Genomic DNA, 19,440 nt, shown 5'->3' with positions numbered 1-19,440 from the left:
AAAACATTCGTAACTGCGTTGGCCGGGAATCGAACCTGGGTTAACTGCTTTGAAGGCATCTATGCGCAACACTGGCTCGCTCCAGAATAAATCTCACGTCGAGGGCATATTTTTTTCCATTTTACCGTGAGTCGGGCTCAGCTGCACAGAGGAGAGAGCAGAGCAATGAGGTCACAGGGACAGGGGAGTCACACGCTGGCGGTTTGAATACGCGGAAGATCACTGAGGGATCCACAGTATATGGACTCTCCGTGCGCCATCAGTCCGCACTCCGGACTCTGAATCCTGCCATCCGAGTTAAGATCTCGGCGGAACCTGAGGCGCAGTTCCTTCTTAAAACGTATTCTGGTGAGCATTTCTAGAATCGTACTTGTATAGATGCAGCCTTTAATGTGTTGCTAGGTTAAAATTGATGACTTCTTGTATTTCAGTAGGCAACTGCCCTCTTGATTTCGGATTTAATTTCTTTATTACAGGGGCGCTTTTATGAAGACAGAGTCATGTTCAGGTACTTTGCTTGATGGAGGAAGCTCATTTCGGACTCTGTGATCTGCTCACCTGGAAAGGTCTGCTATACTACTACAAGAGAGAAGTAGAGTCTGGAAGAAGGGACAATTTTATGATGCTTTGGAAGATAATGTTTTTTTTTTCTTATACTGAAAATGAAAGGTAGTTGTTTCTATATGGACTCAGTCTTTGGAATTTGTATATATATATTTCAGTGATCCCTCAGCCATTCCTTCTGTATTGTAATTCAATTTCTCTTTTAAAATTCCTTCCCCACTTCTAGGACCTGCAGTTGCTGAACTCCACAATGGCTTCTATTGGAAAGTCTGTGACTGAGACCAAGTGTTCACTTTTTTATGAAACCATTATTTATTTAGGAGCAATGAGCAATTCTTATATAAATGCAATAAAATCATTATGCTCAAACTATGAGAGAGAAAATTAAGGATAATTTAAGAAATCAGTCTTAGCTTGTTTCTATACACAGATGGTATTATTTATTTTCAAAGGAAACCCGCGCGGATTCCCCTGGTGTGCAAGATGTACCTGAATACTCTTGATCAGCTTCCTGCTCACTTGAAGAGGGCGTGTATGAAGCACGCCACGGCAGAAAAGATCAGGATGGCCTCTCAACAGGCGAGGGAGGACATGATGAATCACCTGAAGAAGGGGGTCATCGTGGATTACCACAGAATAGAGATCGTGTCTGGTGAGGCAAACAGGATAGTGGTTGTAAGACTGCTAGAGTCCTTGGGCCTTTTTGTACATGGGAAGCCTGAAGACACATTGGCAAGGTGAGATATTTTTAATCTGTAAGGCTTCTGTAGTTTCTTTTTGAAATCATTGTTACAACATATTATGTAAAAGCATGTTGAAAAGAATCTACCTGCATTCCAGCGGCCCTGAGCAAGAGGCCGCAGTCCAGGAGGAAGAGATGCCAGAGGCTGCTCTAGAAACTGAAACAGAAGCGGATAAGGAAGGGGAAGATGTGAGCTCTGAAGAACTCTATCAGCAGTAAGACTTTTTATTTTTCAGATGTATCTATTTTTTACTAAAATTCTAATTTGTCTTATAGGTATAAAATGTTTAAACCGGTGTTTTATATCCTTACAGGCCCTGAGTAGTTAAAAAGTATCAGCAGGCCGGAAGAGAGTGGCCCAAGCTGGACTCTATAGAAAGCACTCCCTGGATGCTCCTCTCCTGATTGGATTCAAACAGTACCTTACCAAGGATCTGGGAGTGGCAAATTATTCTCAGGAGGTATTTATTTTTTAAAGGCATTTAAAATTAAGCAATGGTATCTTCATTGTAAATGTTTTTATTTCTTAGCTTAAAATTCACCCATGTGAAATGATGTCAGCCATAAACATCATGACTCTATATTTCCTACCTGAATCTATTCTACTTAAATTATTACATTATACACAATTTGAGTTCATTTTAAAAAGTAAAAGGTAATGAAAGGAATGCATTTTCATAAGAAAGATAATACCGATATGCATGTGATAATCTTCCTTATATCATGTAGTGCATCATTTGGACACTTTGTGGGCTTCAAATACAAAGAAAATCATGTTCTATGGTACAAGATAAATACAAAACTTAAGCTTCTTTATAAAGCATAAGCAATCATTTATTACATCGCTTCTTGAATTAAATCTTTTGACAAGAGGTAAGACTTCTGTTACATTTAAACCCATGTTTAGCTGTGTTTTTTAGATTTAACTGAACCAATTTCTGTGTGTGATAATGTCCTTGAATTCTGACAACATCACACTAAATTACATGATATAAAACAGCTAATGTTTCTAGAGATAAAGTTTCTGAGATGCTTCTAATTACTTTTTATTACCAGGGACAGTTTAATTCACCTTGTACAGTACTGTAAGACCAAGATGCTTTTTTTAAAAGTTATTTAACATTTTATAGAACTTTGTCTACTATGGCAACATGATGTGCTTGGTGAAACTTGGAAAAATACTGCTTGGCCACTTATCTTAAGATAAAGATAGGATAAAGGTTTATCTTTTGCACCTACCTGACCCCCAGGGAAGGCCAATGCTTTCTAAGTTGATGGTTCCCTACAGTAGACTGTACTTTAATTTCAAAGGTAATGTATATTGACCCAAATCAGTTTTGGAATCCAATCTACTGACGAGATGGAGCACATCCTTTTTTCAGGATTTTAGCATCATACGTTTGGTATATTTAGTCCCTAATGCTGAAAGAAATGATCATAGAACATTTGGACACTTTGTGGGCTTGAAATACAAAGCAAATCATGTACTATGGTACAAGATAAATACAAAACTTAAGCTTTTATTTTAATTAGATTTGTTTATAAAGCATAAGCAATCATTTATTACATTAATATATGTGAAAATAACATTTTAGCATCATACGTTTAGTATATTTAGTCCCTAATGCTGAAAGAAATGATCATAGAACATGACATCTAACCTTACCTGCGGTGTTTTTAATCCCTATTGCTCAATGCACGGTGAAAGCATTCCATACATGTGTCTGACAATGAGGAATGGGCCCCTGAGACAGTCATTTGCCTGTTTCACAAATGATCGTATTTTACTAGAGATTCTGTTTGGGATTCAGATGTGCATTCGGACAGCAATCCCTTTCAAGAAATGATACGTTCTGGATGAGGTCAAAGGTGCTGGAACACTGTATCTAGGATGTGTTTGCAGAGACTGTGTGTCTCCTGCTTCAATGCAGTGATAAACAGATGTGCTCCTTTAATTTATTGGTACATGCCCAGGGCAGTAAGCAGTCTGAGGATTTATTTCCAGATGGCATAGAGCAGTGAAGCAGTGAAGTAGTGCAAAACACTGGATCATTATATTATTAGAATCTATTCTACTTAAATTATTACATTATACTCAATTTGAGTTCATTTTAAAAAGTAAAAGGTAATGAAAGGAATGCATTTTCATAAGAAAGATAATACCGATATGCATGTGATAATCTTCCTTATATCATGTAGTGCGTCATTTGGACACTTTGTGGGCTTGAAATACAAAGAAAATCATGTTCTATGGTACAAGATAAATACAAAACTTAAGCTTTTATTTTAATTAGATTTGTTTATAAAGCATAAGCAATCATTTATTACATTAATATATGTGGAAATAACATTTTAGCATCATATGTTTAGTATATTTAGTCCCTAATGCCGAAAGAAATGATCATTTGTTTAACATGCACGGGTCTGTCTCAAAGGATGCAGTACTCCTGAAGGGTCTCAAACCCTACATTTCGGATGCCTAGCTGTATCCCTCACATGTGGCACCTCAGAATGACTTCTAACCTTTCCTGTGGTGTATTCAGTCCCTATTGCTCAATGCACGGTGTACATACTGCACACATGTGTCTTGAGAATGAGGAATGGGCCCCTGAGACAGTCATTTGCCTGTTTCACAAACAGGGACCTGGACCTAGACCTGGCCCGTACAGGGCTCAAACCCACGACCTTGGCGTTATTAGCACCACGCTCTAACCAACTGAGCTAACCGGCCTCACGACAGTGCTCCTCTCTGTGCTGCAAAAAATCAAACTCAGGGAATTTCTTTTGTCTTCCTTTGAATAGAAAGCCGTGTAATTCAGTGTACGGGCTTTCTCGTGCAGTTTCATGGTTCTTGTAACCCAAATCCTACACTGGCCTAAAGTGCCCCCCCATTTCACAGCATTTTTCAGCTGATTTAAAATGTACCTAAAGGAGAAGCATTATTGAAGACCATCAATTACCAAGAGCTTTTGTCAAAGGTTTTGGTGGTCATTTTGAATGACCACAGAGCGCTGTGACCTCGGTTTTACATCTCATCCAAAAGACAGCGCCCTTTTACAACACAGCATCTCCGTCACTATACTGGGGCATTGGGACCCGCACAGACCTCAGGGTGAGCACCCCCCCGCCGGCACCATTAACACCGCTTCCAGCTGGAAGCTTTGTTTTTCCCTGTAGCTCATCCTCATCCAGGTACTGACCTGGCTCACACCTGCTTAGCTTCAGTGGGTATTCAGTTGCGAGTTGCAAGGGGATGCAAGTGATGGAGCCGCTCGCTGCAAAAGTCACTGCATTGGCCGGGAATCTAACCCGAGCCTCCTGCGTGGCAAGCGAGAATTCTACCACTGAACCACCAATGCTCAGTGCCTGGGCCTTCAAAAAAGACGCTTTTTTGGTGCTCTGTGCAAAACGCGTCGACATCTGCTTCCAGCTGCAAAATGTCATTTGCGGACGCTGAAGAACTTATTTCCAAGGCAGCGGGTACAAGCGATTGGGCGTTTTAAAACCACCAGGAACAGCAAAGAGGCACGCTTCTTTGCTTGTGCCGAAACACACCGACTGAAGGCGGACAACGTAGTCGGCAGGATTGGAACCTGTGCGGGGAGACCCCAATGGATTTCTAGTCCATCGCCTTAACCACTCAGCCACGACTACAGCAAGCCCCACCGCCGCTGCGTTCTTGCTACAATCTTACCTGGATCGCGAGGCGCCGGCGGAAGCCTATTTCAAAGTCGTTCTCCGTTTCAAAAAAACATTTCCAAAATACAAGCCTTGCAGACAGACACGCCTCAGAGGACTTAAGGGTGGCTTCATGTCGGAATGATAAAGTCTCCCCGTCCGGACATGAAAATGCCACTTTGTTACACACAAAAAAAGAATCAACAACAGAGAAATGCCCACAAGCATTTGAAAAGCCGCACCACGTCGCACTTGAAATAGCTCTTACATTAGTGGTAGACACAGGAATCGCCTTTTTATTTACGCTCTTACCAACGCGATGGAAAGCAAAACAAAGCAAAGCAGAGCAAAACAAAACGAACAAACGAAAACCCTCACGTCCCGCACTTGCATATAACGCTGTTACGTGCCCAAGCGGTATTGTACGTCATCCTAGCACTGCACCCCGGGTCATACGGTATATGGGAACGAGCACACGCCACGAATCGTCTCGAATCACTCCCTACAGCTGTAAGGCGCCTTGAAGCGTGCACTCCCAACATTCTTCTTTGCGCATCTGTGAAAGGTAAACTCTTGAGCAAACTCTGAACCAGCTCTAAGGAAACTAATCCGATTAGACGTTACTTTGACTCATCCTTTAAGGGACCCTTGTTAATTGGAGAAATCAATGATTTCGAATGAATTCTGTATGCGTTAAAAGACAGCTATACACAGAAAACATGCAGGACACTGCTCATGATGTTTCCCGAGCCGAAACACAGTGCGTTTTTCCAAGCCATTTGACAAAGCCCGCCCACTGAAAACTGCAGCAGATCGTGTAAAGGCGTTCAACTTTGTAACTACTGCACGCACAGGAAGCAGAATAAATTCCTCTTTTCAAACTGTCAAAGGTTTGCTGCAGGACATCGCACAATCTCTTTTGAACGGGGACAAACGATTTCTTATGGGGCGCAGTAAGTACAGACGTTTATAAAGCTCCACTCATGCCGACGATGCAGCATGAAGAAGCGCAACCTAACGTTTGACAGACAAAAGCCGGGCGCCGCTACGAGCAATATGAAATCAAACTGACAGCACACGGCGTTTCGCGCTGACTAAAAAGTGATCTCGACAGACGATGTTCTCTGCATAACGCTGAAAGAGCTAAAGAGCGTTTCTGTTGAGACGTAACCCATTGGGCAAAAGACGTATAATATACGTCTATTAAACGCATATCTTAGACGTCTAAATGTGGTCTACAATTCGTCTAGAATGAAATTCTAATATACGTCTAAAGTTAAACGTCAATTATACGTCTATATTTAGACGTTCATTATACATAAATGGTTGGAGTTCTATTATACGGATAAATTTAGAGGACTATTATACATATATGGTTGGAGTTCCGGATAACTTTAGAGGTCTATTATACGTATATGGTTAGAGGTCTATTATACGGATAACATTAGAGGTCTATTATACGTATATGGGTAGAGGTCTATTATACATCAAAGATAGATTTTATAGGTGTAGAAACAAGTAAAACAAGCCAATGATTAGGTTTAGAAATGTATTCTGAAAATACACATTCACACCTGAAACATATGTATTTCAAATTATACATTGTATACAATCAATCAACAATCAACATATGGGCAATAATCATAAAAACACAACTAGTCTTAAACTTCAGCTACAAATTCTGGTAACATGGCAATATACAGTATAGTAATGACAAACAGAAAACTAATTACATTAACACACTAACTCAAAACCACATTTTGATTCAAATATACATTTTAAAATGTACAACTTCTATATTTCCAAGAAAAAAATATTACATAAAATATAAAATATTACAATGGAAGTTAAGACGATTTTTGTCCACTATTTGCAAACCCTGTCTAATTGTCCTAACAGTTAGAACCAAAAACCTATTATTTTCAGAGTCCAGATCTCCTGGCCCCCTGCCTTGCATATGCATTCTTCAAGTAACACATTGCGTGCTCCTTTATTTCTTTTTCTGTTGATGTAGGGTGGGACTTCAGCACCGCAGCTAGGAGAAAATTATATAATATTACTTCCCAAATAAATGATGATTAATATCTTCTTTAGTATAATCTAAAAAATGAACGGTTTACTAAGCTCAAAGCTGAAATAAATGTATAAAATTTGGCTTGCATCATAGCAGTTGAGCAATAAAGTCTGTCCTAATTAAAGAGTACCCAAAGTTTGAAAGTACAACATAGAATAAGAATAAGAGAAACGGCAAAACGATTTTGTGTCATCTTCCCCATTCACACTATTTTATGTGCCATTTTTTTGCTTATTCACATACTATTTTAATCAAAATAATATTAAGAAAGATCTGTATGTATTCAGATAGTATTATTATTGTTCATACTTACTCGTCAAAAGAGGATTGCTGAGATATTTTCGGATATACTTTTACGTTTGAAAAACGTGTCCAAAATGGTGACCAACGAATACTAGCAATGCATTGTGGTATATAACCGGAAAATATGCTGGGTTCGATATTTTCTCAACGTATGCGTTTATTAATGTTGTCGATATTATGGTTGAAATTTAACATTGATAATACATCGCTGCTATGAGCTGATGTGCAATTTTAACGCATGCAATAAGTAAGGATCGGTCACTGTTGTATGGTATTATATATAATGACATTATGGAATAGGATGGGGACAGGCCTGGCATCACGGGGGGAGGGGGGAATGTCGCCCCTTCAGTTTTGGGCAAAAAGTTTTACCTAACTTAATTTGCACCCTAAAAAAATAGTTGTACTTTGTCAATGGTCAGACAACACTAAATGACACGAACAGTCACTCAGTCTGTTTGATAGGCAGGAGGGCTATCCGTCCAGGAACTGCACATATTATTGAGTGTCAACATTACGATCCTGTTTGCTCAGGTGGACCGATTCCTTGCAGTAGTTTATCATTATACTTAAAATCGTTATATAACTAGGACTAGTTATAGCAGTCTGTGCTTTCTGTTGGTTTTACAACATTTTTTTCTTAACGATTCAGAACGTCCATGTAGCTGCAAAAATGAACGCTTATGGTACTTTTCGCTCCAGGCAATACAAACCTTGAGAGTGACGAAAAATGTGAAACTGAACTTCATCGCAAATACCAGATTGCTAGTCGTTATCTTCTATCATGAAGCACTAATCAACGGCATAGCTGCGAGATTTCATTTGGGTAGCTGCACCGTACAGCTCCGTTTCAACTGAAATATCACTCCCCCCTCAGAATTTCAGACGCCCCCCTACAGATTTTTCCTCGGGCACCGCGCACTGATGGGGGACTTTTGTCAAGAAAATAAAAATAGAAACTCTATAGGCACTCAAACATTTTACTGTTTTTTTTCAGGCAGGTGGCAAGACCCCCTCAGCAAAACCCTTGTATGCCAAGCTGTGGGCATTGATTGTGTGCCGCAACTAGGAGTATACGGCACTCTGCACAGTGTACGAAGTAAATTATTTTCGCAGTAATTAATTTATTATATTTACTATATTTATTATACACGTGTAAATTAATTGCTGCGAAAATAATTTACTTCGTACACTGTGCAGAGTGCCGTATACTCCTAGTTGCGGCACACACGATACATACAGTAAAAAGCCTCAGGCACTGTGTTAGATGTGTTTTCGACGTTATATATGCGTTTGTTAATGTCGTCAATTTTACGGTTGCAATTCGACGTTGATTATACTTCGAGGCGACGTATATATACGTATAGCCGTAATTTCACCGTAAATATACGTATATTCGACGAATCAATGCCCACTGGGAACAAGCTCGCTTCTTTCTACCATGATGTCACCATGACCAAATCTGTCTTTAAACACCTTGCTCAGTCTCTAACGAGACTGTCAAAAATTGCTTTTGCCGATTGTATTGCAAACCGGCGGAAGCGGGGTATTGGGAAAAGTTTTCAACTAGCAATAATCCCGCCTCGGCTAAACCTCACAGGCTACGATACTGCCACTGCGCAAAGCTGACGGTTGCCAGGCAACCGCGGGGATCCTATGGAAATCGTTATCAATCGTCTCATGGCATGTCGTTGCTGTAACGCTTCATATTTGTCGTCTTCTTCTAGCTTGAGGTTTTGAAGAATTTCATGACAGACAAGGGCTCCGTTGGGAACAAAGAAACCCGTTGATTCTTTTCAGCAGCAGAAATACAACCCTTTAAATACAAGATGACAGAACAATGACGAAGGGCATGCCGGGAGGAACTCATGCACTACAGAGGAAAGGGGGCGGGCACGTACAGTTCACATTCAAGCCACAAGTACTCTTCTCGGATGTTGCACAAACAAATCCTAATGTCTTGAAAGCATTGCGGCATGTTTGTGTCCCACTTCCCGTGGCTGCAGGATGACTGACATGAACGGACAAACACAATCTGTGGCGTTTAGCGTGACATAGTCTTGCAGGCATCGTGCTGTCTCACTGCAATACTATACCGCTGGAGGAAACAGTCCATCTGGCCATGAAACTCATTTGAACGTCTAGCTACAGCAACTAACAATATCATGATTTATTCAGGATGTGTGGAATCAGCACGTCCCGGAGACAGCTTCCGAAATCGTGAGCATTCTCTGGTGGTAGGGGCGTTCAAGATGGCGCTCAGGTGGGAGGTAAAGTTTAGTGGTTGAGGATTTTTTTTGAGTTTTTCATGACCTGAATGTTAATTTTTGCTTTTTTTGACTACAGAAAAATAAGGACTTAACACTACTTGTTTAAACTTCAGTTATAATTGAAAGAAAAAAAAACGTTTTTTTTTAGGTTTAAGAATTTCGATATGAGTAACACTGGGAAAAGAAAAGAGAGTGCTGGGTCTTCGAAGGAGAAGTCTAAGAAACCTCAATCGTATATGTATAGCACTACAAGAAAATTGATGGCAACTAAAGGGAAAAGTGAAGCAGCTGGAGGGGACGTGGAAAGAGTGCTGGAGATGCGCTCGTACGCGAACGTTCGCAGCCCAAGTGAGACTCAGCTGCCAGAGGAAGAGCCGGAGTCCCTGCCCAGCACACCTGTGAAAACCCCGGCAGCCAAGAGAGGAAGGGGCGACCTGACGCTGGAGGAGCTCCAGACCAACATCTTCAACATGATGGCACAGAGCATGGGTGAGCTGAAGGAAATGATTTGATCTAATACAGTCGCAATCGAAAGTCTTAAAAAGTCCATGGACTGTGTGTTTAAAGAGGTTGAAGACTTAAAGAGTGAAGTAAAAGTTCTTAAACAAGTAAATACCAAACAAGAAAAGCATATTAAAGAACTTGAATTGAAAGTGAACGATGTAGATAGATACCGTCGATGATGGAATTTAAAATTATTTGGAGTTAAAGAGGAACGTGATAAGGACCTTGTTGCAACAGTGAAGGGTATCTGTAAAAGGACCCTGCCGGACCAGGAGGACGTAATATCTGTAACGGACACGAACTGGAATCCGTGTCAGATATTGTAGAAGACCCTATGCGATGCGGTAAGAGCTGGAGAAAACAGGAGGCGTGGTAAAAGGAACACAGAGGGGTTTAATAGTGCACAAAATAATAGTGACAGTCCGTGAGACAGTGTACGGGGAAGACAAAACGGCATCCAAATCCAAACGAGTCCAAGGGCAGGTCAAAGCACAGTCCGAAAGTCCATCAACTGGAAATCCATCCTGGAACGCGACAAAGTTAAAATCCCCGAGAGAGGGGAGCACACAGACGAACGAAACATGGAGGTCCAAGGGTGACGGGGCGAGATCCTCCAGACCCCGGGCTCAGGAAACGGGAGGTGTCGGGGATGAGGCCTATGCCCTCAGGAGACGGACGTAGGGTTTCCTGGTGCTAGGCGGGCCTCGCGACATCTTACCCTAATGATGAGCCCCGAGGACTGGAGGAGCTGGTCTTTAAATAATAACACTAAAAAGGTACACCTGGAGAGCTAAATGACAAGAACGATAATGAGAGCAGTGGAGCGCCCTCTAGGGAGGGATGTCGGGCGTGACAATATCGGCCATTGACTTTGTTCACAGGCTCGGGAGAGCGAACATGTCTGGGCAAGTGCGCCCCAGATCGATTATAATACAGTTCACCAAGAGGACGGCGAGGGACATGCTGTGGCGAGCGGCGAGGGAGAATGAGTATTTGAATGGGAACAAACTGAGGTTTGCAGAGGACCTGTCTGCCGCGGACAGGAGTACCAGGAACCAGCTGTGGCCCCAGGTTGAAGCTGCCAGAAGAGAGGGGAGGAGAGCCTACTTTGTGGGAGCGAGGGCCTTTGTGGATGGGAAGGAGATTTGCTCCCAGTGACTGCTCAGTTAATGATTATGTTTGGTTATATTTGTTATACCAGTATATACTAGTGTTTCTTTAGTGTTAGTTTGGAATGGTGTAGTTAAGTGTTAAGGACTGTTATAGTTCTGGTTGTTGTAACAGAAGAAATAAGGTTCTTGATCCCGAGATGAAGTAAAACAGATGAGTTTATTGCATGCAAGGAACAATAAAGCCGAAGTCTTGTTTCCCGCAAGAAACAACAAAACCGAAGTATTGTTCCACGTACTGTTACAAACTTTTGGGTTATATAGTGTTTTCTTCTCCGTTTCTGACGTCACTCGGTCTGATGGTAAAGAGGGGGGTTCATGGTATTTGGCCAGTTTACGATGTTCTGGGCAAATGGTCAGTTTAACATTACACCCAGGGGGGTTCCTAGCTTGCATCTGCAATCCTTATCAGTTAACCCCCTTTCCTGCCATAAACCCCAGCTTGTGACTTAGAAGTCTAAACCCCCTACAGAAAGGATTAAATTCAAACCCCCGTCTTCACATCTTTCTTCATTCCCCCCTTATAAAATATGGCATACGTCAGTGTAGCCTATTTTTATAAATACAATGTCAGGGCAGATCTTTCCTTTCTTGGCGAACAGGTATGTATTGCCATGTCATTGTACGTTCCACGGTTATAGCAAGATGTGATACATTTTTTTGTGAATGTGATGATTACAATTATACATATAAACAATACTACTCCTACGGATAAACACTATAAAAAGGTTCCACCCCAGGCCCCAAACACAGACTTTACCCATACTGAAATTTCTGTCCCTCATTGTAAATGTGTTGGGCCAGATCTGAGATGTGCTCAGAATTTTCAGGAATATATGTGCAGCATTCAGTGCCAATTACTGCACAAGTTCCTCCTTGGGCCGCCAGTACATAATCTAAAGCTAGTCGGTTCTGCATGGCCACTGTTCTGAGGGCTACCATTTCATCATTAACAGCCTTCAGACTAGATGAGGTAGAATTTGCTAATTCTTCTAAAGTCGAGGCCATTTGAATTAACTCTCGACTCAGAAAGTTCATGCCGGCTTGTGGAAATATTATACCTAAATAATATTCCCAATCAGCCAATTTTCTTTGTGGTCTGTGGTTAGGTCCGAAGGGGCTGTGGATTTGAACACGGATATGAGGAACCACATATCCTAAATAACATGAGCCAGACCACTGGGCTGGCAACCATGGGTAGGCTCGTTTTCCACAAATGAAATATGTTCCGTTTGGCGCTCCCCATGCCTCTGAAAATAAGAAACTTATACCGAATTGTGGGGTGTGCCGATCCCATCCTGGAATTTGGAAGGTAGAGGTGGATATATTTGCAGCGATGGTAAGGTTGCAACGACTCCATCCAACCAAGTGCAGACCATTAGTGTGCTGAAAACATATGTTTCCCTCACGTTCCTTATTTAGAGTCAGGTATGGTGGTGTATGGCTTCTGTTATATTTAGGAGCGTAAGAGCCTGTGAAACTCGTGGGCTCTAAGCCTCGCTCCTGTAGATATTGTAATGTTGTGCAGGTTAAAGTCGTGTTATGGCAACCCCCATAGTTTGTCATATTAAAATTTCCTAAATTATCCCTCCAAATGATCATGCCTATGACTTCCTCGCGACGCCAAGGAATGGCTCCCATAGGAAGTCCTCCCTGTACATATTTGGGTAATGCGGCACACACCCAGCAGGCACTTTGGTTGGTTTTCTTAGCTAGGATAGGAGAGGCCTAAAAAGGAATTAATTCCATGTTCTCCTTTGTGGGAGAGATGATCATTAATTCCTGCGGAACATAGTCCTACAGCAACAATTATTGTTATAAACAGAAATGATTTCATTCTGAGTCTGTAAATGGGGATGAGGCTCGTCGGCAGTGTGGCGCGTGGATCCAGCGATCTTTTCCTTCCACTCGAACCGCAGACTCGGTTGTCAACAGGATCTGGTAGGGTCCGTCCCACCTGGGCTGGAGAACCTGTGAAGGAAATTTCCTGATCCACACCCACTCTCCTGGGATGAGGTCGTGCCCTCCTTCAGGTGGTGGTCCCCACGCCTCCAGGACCTGCTCGCGGGCTCCTTGTGTGGCCTCTGTCAGCAACTTGCAATAATACAAAGGAATGGATGATCCATCTGAGGAAACCCCAGTCTCAGCACCTGTAAGAGAACTTGATTCAAATTATTAAAGGCGGCTTTTGCTGCGGGAACCAAGGCAATCTTGTCCTTGTACTGCACTCCCCCCTTAAGCAGATCTGTTAAGAGTTGTGCTCACCCTGTAAAAAACATTGCACCCAGGCCCTGTTAAAATTTCACAATGCTAGACACAAAAGGGCCTTATCATAACTGCTTCTATTAGACACTCTAAAGCTGAAGCAACTCAGACTTGTGGGTTTCCTCGTCAGGGGAAGCACTCAGAATACCATCAACATACTGAGTGATCACAGCCAGTTGAAGCCACGTGATACCCTGTTCTGCATAGTCATTCTTTGTAATGCATAATATTCCAACCCAATAGATCTGGAATAAAACCACCCATTAAAATCTGGTACTCGGCAAGTAAAACTTGCTGTCCCAATACTCCTGTGGCCTCCTGCCATCTTCCCATATACATTGCTCTATAGTACACTGTTGAACAGAGGAGTGAAACAAGCAGGACAGTAGTGCTCCAGTATCCCCTAACAGAGAAACCAACACTCCATTAACAGTACATTTTTATCCACTGGACTGGGACAGACTTAGGGAGGCTACAAGGGATTTACAGGATCTAATCGTTAGGTAAACAGATTTTCTCACAAGACGTTATTCTCCCCAGTCTCGATTCTAAACCTACACCGTTTCAGCATGTCTGGTTTCGAGACATTCGAATAAAACCAAATTGTTTCCATTATTGCAACTAATTGTATAAATTACAATTTATAATAATTTATAATAATACAAAAACTGTTTAACTACTTTTACGTCCACCTGCACTGTACTTATACGTTTCAGACGCTCTTATATTTTCCAATCTCCTTAAGTTGATTTTCGTCAAGTCTCTTTAGTTACGTCTCTAGCCAGTCCCGCTGGCTAAACACACTCACACCGTCATTTAGTATACCAAAACTCACAGTTACACACATACATGCCGGCACACAAATTCATAAAACACACATACACATCGAGAATATATTTTTCTCTTCGTAATACAATGTGCTGTATTCTTGTTTTACTTCTACATGAATCCTTTTAATTCCTGAAGCGCACTCCAGGTTCGCTGCATTTCTAATTTCGGGTGCGGTACTTTAGCCCACCGGTCAATATCTTACGGTTTTGGATTTGATCGTATGGGGGAAATCAGGGAAGGTAGGTGCGATTGCAGACCCCCTCGACGGGGTGCGAGACAGTGTTAGAGTGGCACTGTCATCAACGGCGCCAGCCCCTGCTACATCAAGTCCTTTCCCACTTCGAGTGAGAGTACAGATCTGCGGGCGCCCTCCCTCTAACAGGGGAGACCCTGATCCGTCTTTATCACACTCATACCAAGTGTTATCCCAATCAGACCCCCCTTCTCCATATGGCCACTGAGGGAATTGATCCCAATTATTTTCGTTTCCTGCCTGTTTGTTCCCCTGTGGGAGAGCAGGATATAACTTAGTCGCTGGCTGCAGCACATTAACCAGTGCAGCGTGACCAGGAGTTAATTCCTTCTTTAGTTTCTCATTCTCCTGTACTGCCTCTTTTAGCTTTTTTTCTATACTCTTTCGTAGCGATTAAAATATCTTTTCTTCCGGGTTTTTGTTTTCCCCGTAAACACACTTTTAAGTCACATCCCAATTTCTTTTTTTTTTTTCTCATGTATCTGCCACCACTGGTGCCGGCCGTGCACCAGGGTGGGAGCTACATGCTTGTGCTTTTGCCAATCAATACTCATATATGCTTTCTTTACAGGCGTCTTCGCCCCCAAATTCCCTCTGACAAACTCAGCTTTTTCCATATTTTTCTCCTTCTTTTCCGTCAACTTACACTTTTCCGATATTTAAACGGACCCTTCCACCACTTTCTCAAACCATCAGTTAGCGCACATGTTCGGTCTCTTTAAGATTTACTTTTGTCGTGTGTGAGGTAACAGCTCATTCAGTAGGGGGATGTTTTCACTTGGAAAAACCTGTGCATTACTGCACTCATTCAGCCAAGGGCGTCTGTTACCTCCAGATCTAAATGCCTCTCCGAGACTTTAGAGAGGACTTACACCGCACTGTTCACAGGTAAGAAACGAGACCTCGAAAACCCCCTTTCTTGATCAGTAATTCACCATCCCCAGAACGCCAGCATCGCTGCTTTTGCCCCGGGGTGGACTTACGCACTGAGCTCAATCAGGGCGATTCTCGGGTCTCAACGTCCTTTAAATCCTGCTACTTAATGCTTTGCTCTTTATTATGAGGTGTGTTTATGTTAGTGTCGTGCGTGTGTATATGTATTTCACAAACAAGGAAAACACCAAAAACATACATACATATATCTCTTCTACTCCTGTTTCCTTTAAAACAAAAAAAAAAACCACGCCACGCCAGAAACCACGCCACTCCAATCTGTGCACGATCAAGGCGTAGCTAATCTCAGGACCCCGGGCGTAATTAAAGCCCACACCAATCCTGGATTATACGTGCATTTAATGCACCACTCAGCTCCAGAACCCCGGGCGCAATTAAGGCCCACACCGATCCCGAGCCACAGAACTCCGGGTGCAATTAAGACCCAAACCAGTTCTGACCTTCAGAACTCCGGGTGCAATTAAGACCCACACCAGTCCTGAACTACGTGCATTTAATGCACCACTTGCTCTAGAACCCCGGGCGCAATTAAGGCCCACACCGATTCTGAGCCTCAGAACTCCGGGTGCAATTAAGACCCAAACCAGTTCTGACCTTCAGAACTCCGGGTGCAATTAAGACCCACACCAGTCCTGAACTACGTGCATTTAATGCACCACTTGCTCTAGAACCCCGGGCGCAATTAAGGCCCACACCGATTCTGAGCCTCAGAACTCCGGGTGCAATTAAGACCCAAACCAGTTCTGACCTTCAGAACTCCGGGTGCAATTAAGACCCACACCAGTCCTGAACTTCACGGTAAGGGTCCAAAACCCGTTAAAAACTCCACGCGCAATTAAGGCATACACCAGCTTCGAACGCCTGTACACAATACCGCGGAACCCCTGCCAGACCAAATTCTGGGCTTACAGCAACCAACCCATTACATACACCGGTGCCTTCCCCGGGCCAGAGGAATTCAGAAACTCACGTTTACTCCGTCATCTCGGGCGATTCTCGCAGGGAGCAGAGATTTCCCAATCGGTCAGAGAGAGTCGGGACTTTTAAATAAAAGAGGAGTCCTTACCTCTTAGTTATGTGCGCGCTGACCGTCTCTCCTGCCGATGGGAAGTTCTGCGCCTTCTGGAGCATCCGCCGACTACGCCAAATTTGTTGTAACAGAAGAAATAAGGTTCTTGATCCCGAGATGAAGTAAAACAGATGAGTTTATTGCATGCAAGGAACAATAAAGCCGAAGTCTTGTTTCCCGCAAGAAACAACAAAACCGAAGTATTGTTCCACGTACTGTTACAAACTTTTGGGTTATATAGTGTTTTCTTCTCCGTTTCTGACGTCACTCGGTCTGATGGTAAAGAGGGGGGTTCATGGTATTTGGCCAGTTTACGATGTTCTGGGCAAATGGTCAGTTTAACATTACACCCAGGGGGGTTCCTAGCTTGCATCTGCAATCCTTATCAGTTAACCCCCTTTCCTGCCATAAACCCCAGCTTGTGACTTAGAAGTCTAAACCCCCTACAGAAAGGATTAAATTCAAACCCCCGTCTTCACATCTTTCTTCATGGTTCTTTGAAAAACTCAATAGTTTAGACAGTCTTAGAGTTAGTTATTTGCTTTTGTGTATGTCTTTTTCATGAATGCCAGAGGTACTCGAAATGTTGTTAAAAGAAAAACTGTGTGCTGAGTTTTATTTTTTACAGGAAAAAGCATGCATGTTGAAACTAAAGTTTATAAATAATTGAGAAATATTAAAGCAAGGAAAATATGATACGTGTAAAATATACAATTTGATCACATAATTACTTAATTACCTCTGGTAGTTAAATGCTTTTTTCTGCTGCGTTTTTTTTCTCTTGTACATGACTCTGATCCTCTTGTTGTATTTGTATTTGTAAATTCTATGTTTAATAAAAAAAAATTAAAAAAAGCATTCTCTGGTGGTGTCCTGCAGGCTTCCTGTGGGTGTGCGTTGGTGGTATAGTGGTGAGCATAGCTGCCTTCCAAGCAGTTGACCCGGGTTCGATTCCCGGCCAATGCAGTGGCGAATGTTTTCAAATGCTGTCATGAGCCTTGGATTGTGACTAGCAAAGCAAAGCCTTTTGAAAGAGCTAAAGCACTGAAAAACGGAATTGAGGGAGAATCTTACAGGGGATTCTGAGCGGTGTCTGCATACACGCAGTCCGATACGGGTGCTGAAAGCTTGAGCTACTCTCAATGTCGTGCTGGCTTTCCCCGGAGTAAATCTGTTACATTGAAAGAATGCTTCTCGCAGGTTCAAAAAGGGACCCTTGTTAATTGGAGAAATCAATGATTTCGAATGAATTCTGTATGCGTTAAAAGACAGCTATACACAGAAAACATGCAGGACACTGCTCATGATGTTTCCCGAGCCGAAACACAGTGCGTTTTTTCAAGCCATCTGACAAAGCCCGCCCACTGAAAACTGCAGCAGATCGTGTAAAGACGTTCAACTTTGTAACTACTGCACGCACAGGAAGCAGAATAAATTCCTCTTTTCAAACTGTCAAAGGTTTGCTTTACGAACGCCGCAGGACATCGCACAATCTCTTTTGAACAGGGACAAACGATTTCTTATGGGGCGCAGTAAGTACTGTTACTGTCACTGCTCGATACCGACGTTGGCCTACTATACCATGTTCAGCCACTGCTAGAAAATGTACGGCTCTAGCACCGGAGCAAACAACAGGAGGGCCGATGTCGAACAGGCACACGTGTCAGACATGGAGAGCGATGAGAATGGGATTCGAACCCATGCCTGCAGAGCACAATGGATTAGCAGTCCATCACCTTAACCACTCAGCCACCTTGTCGACGAAACTGGGCTGTCCGGACATGGGTTGGCGCGCTCCAGATGATCTTTTTCTTTTTTTCCCCACATACTCGAGGGTCATTTTCCTGTTCCACATGTGATTTCAACATTTTCCTTGGGAGATGTCAAGCCAGCAAGCCACTGCTGTGGTTCAGTGGCCAGTGTGGAGTTCAGTGGCCCTGTTTACACAGAAAGCACATTGAGCTCCTTGGACATGAAAAGTTCCAGATAAAAGCCATTTGTCATCCTTTCTCTTGGTGTCGATGTTGCTATTGTATGTAAAGGTGGCAACTTGCTCAGCGAGCAGGCGGAGCACACACCGAATGCAGATGTGTCTGAGTGGTGTGTCCAAGTGGCTGCAAAAGGACAACACTCCTGGGGCCCCGTGGCTTAGTTGGTTAAAGCGCCTGTCTAGTAAACAGGAGATCCCCGCCTACGGCTAGACTTAATTAAATGCAAGTATTCATTTCCTGTCTTTAACGCGACTTGTTTTTCTTAAAATGGATGCAACTTGCAAAACATGAAATACAAGCCTTGCTAATCAGCGCTAGCAGCTGGCAAAAAAAAGGAGTCAGCTATTTTTTTTTCTTTAACCTTAACCCTGCTAACGGAGAAGAGTTAAACGACCGAGTCTATGCAGCTTAAACGGTGCGCAAGTCGGGTTCTTAGCTGAAAGGGTGGTAAATCACGCTCACCCCAGTCCTTAATCTTTTAAAGAGGATACAAAATTGAACCTAGTCGCCACATCACATACATCCTGTTAAATGATAAAAAGGTAACATCTATCCTCGCTCCAGAGTAAATCTCACGTTGAGGGCATCTTTTTTTTCACTTTACCGTGAGTCGGGCTCGGCTGCACAGAGGAGAGAGCAGAGCAATGAGGTCACAGGGACAGGGGAGTCACACGCTGGCGGTTTGAATACGCGGAAGATCACTGAGGGATCCACAGTATGTGGACCCTCCGTTCGCCATCAGTCCACACTCCGGACTCTGAATCCTGCCATCC

At 42.8% G+C, this 19,440-nt stretch overlaps 2 non-coding genes across 2 annotated transcripts; one reads left to right on the top strand and one right to left on the bottom strand.

Moving 5' to 3' along the window:
• Window positions 1-8,846: 8,846 nt before the first annotated feature.
• On the bottom strand, window positions 8,847-8,988 carry LOC138230215 (U4 spliceosomal RNA). The gene has a single exon (XR_011186250.1). It is a non-coding gene; the product is annotated as a U4 spliceosomal RNA (small nuclear RNA).
• Window positions 8,989-17,570: 8,582 nt separating this feature from the next.
• Window positions 17,571-17,642, top strand: trnag-ucc (transfer RNA glycine (anticodon UCC)). The gene has a single exon. It is a non-coding gene; the product is annotated as a tRNA-Gly (tRNA).
• Window positions 17,643-19,440: the final 1,798 nt, after the last annotated feature.

Source organism: Lepisosteus oculatus, unplaced genomic scaffold (assembly GCF_040954835.1).
Source record: "Lepisosteus oculatus isolate fLepOcu1 unplaced genomic scaffold, fLepOcu1.hap2 HAP2_SCAFFOLD_48, whole genome shotgun sequence".
NCBI classification, from domain to species: domain Eukaryota; kingdom Metazoa; phylum Chordata; class Actinopteri; order Semionotiformes; family Lepisosteidae; genus Lepisosteus; species Lepisosteus oculatus.
This window is presented reverse-complemented; position numbering and strand designations above follow the sequence as displayed.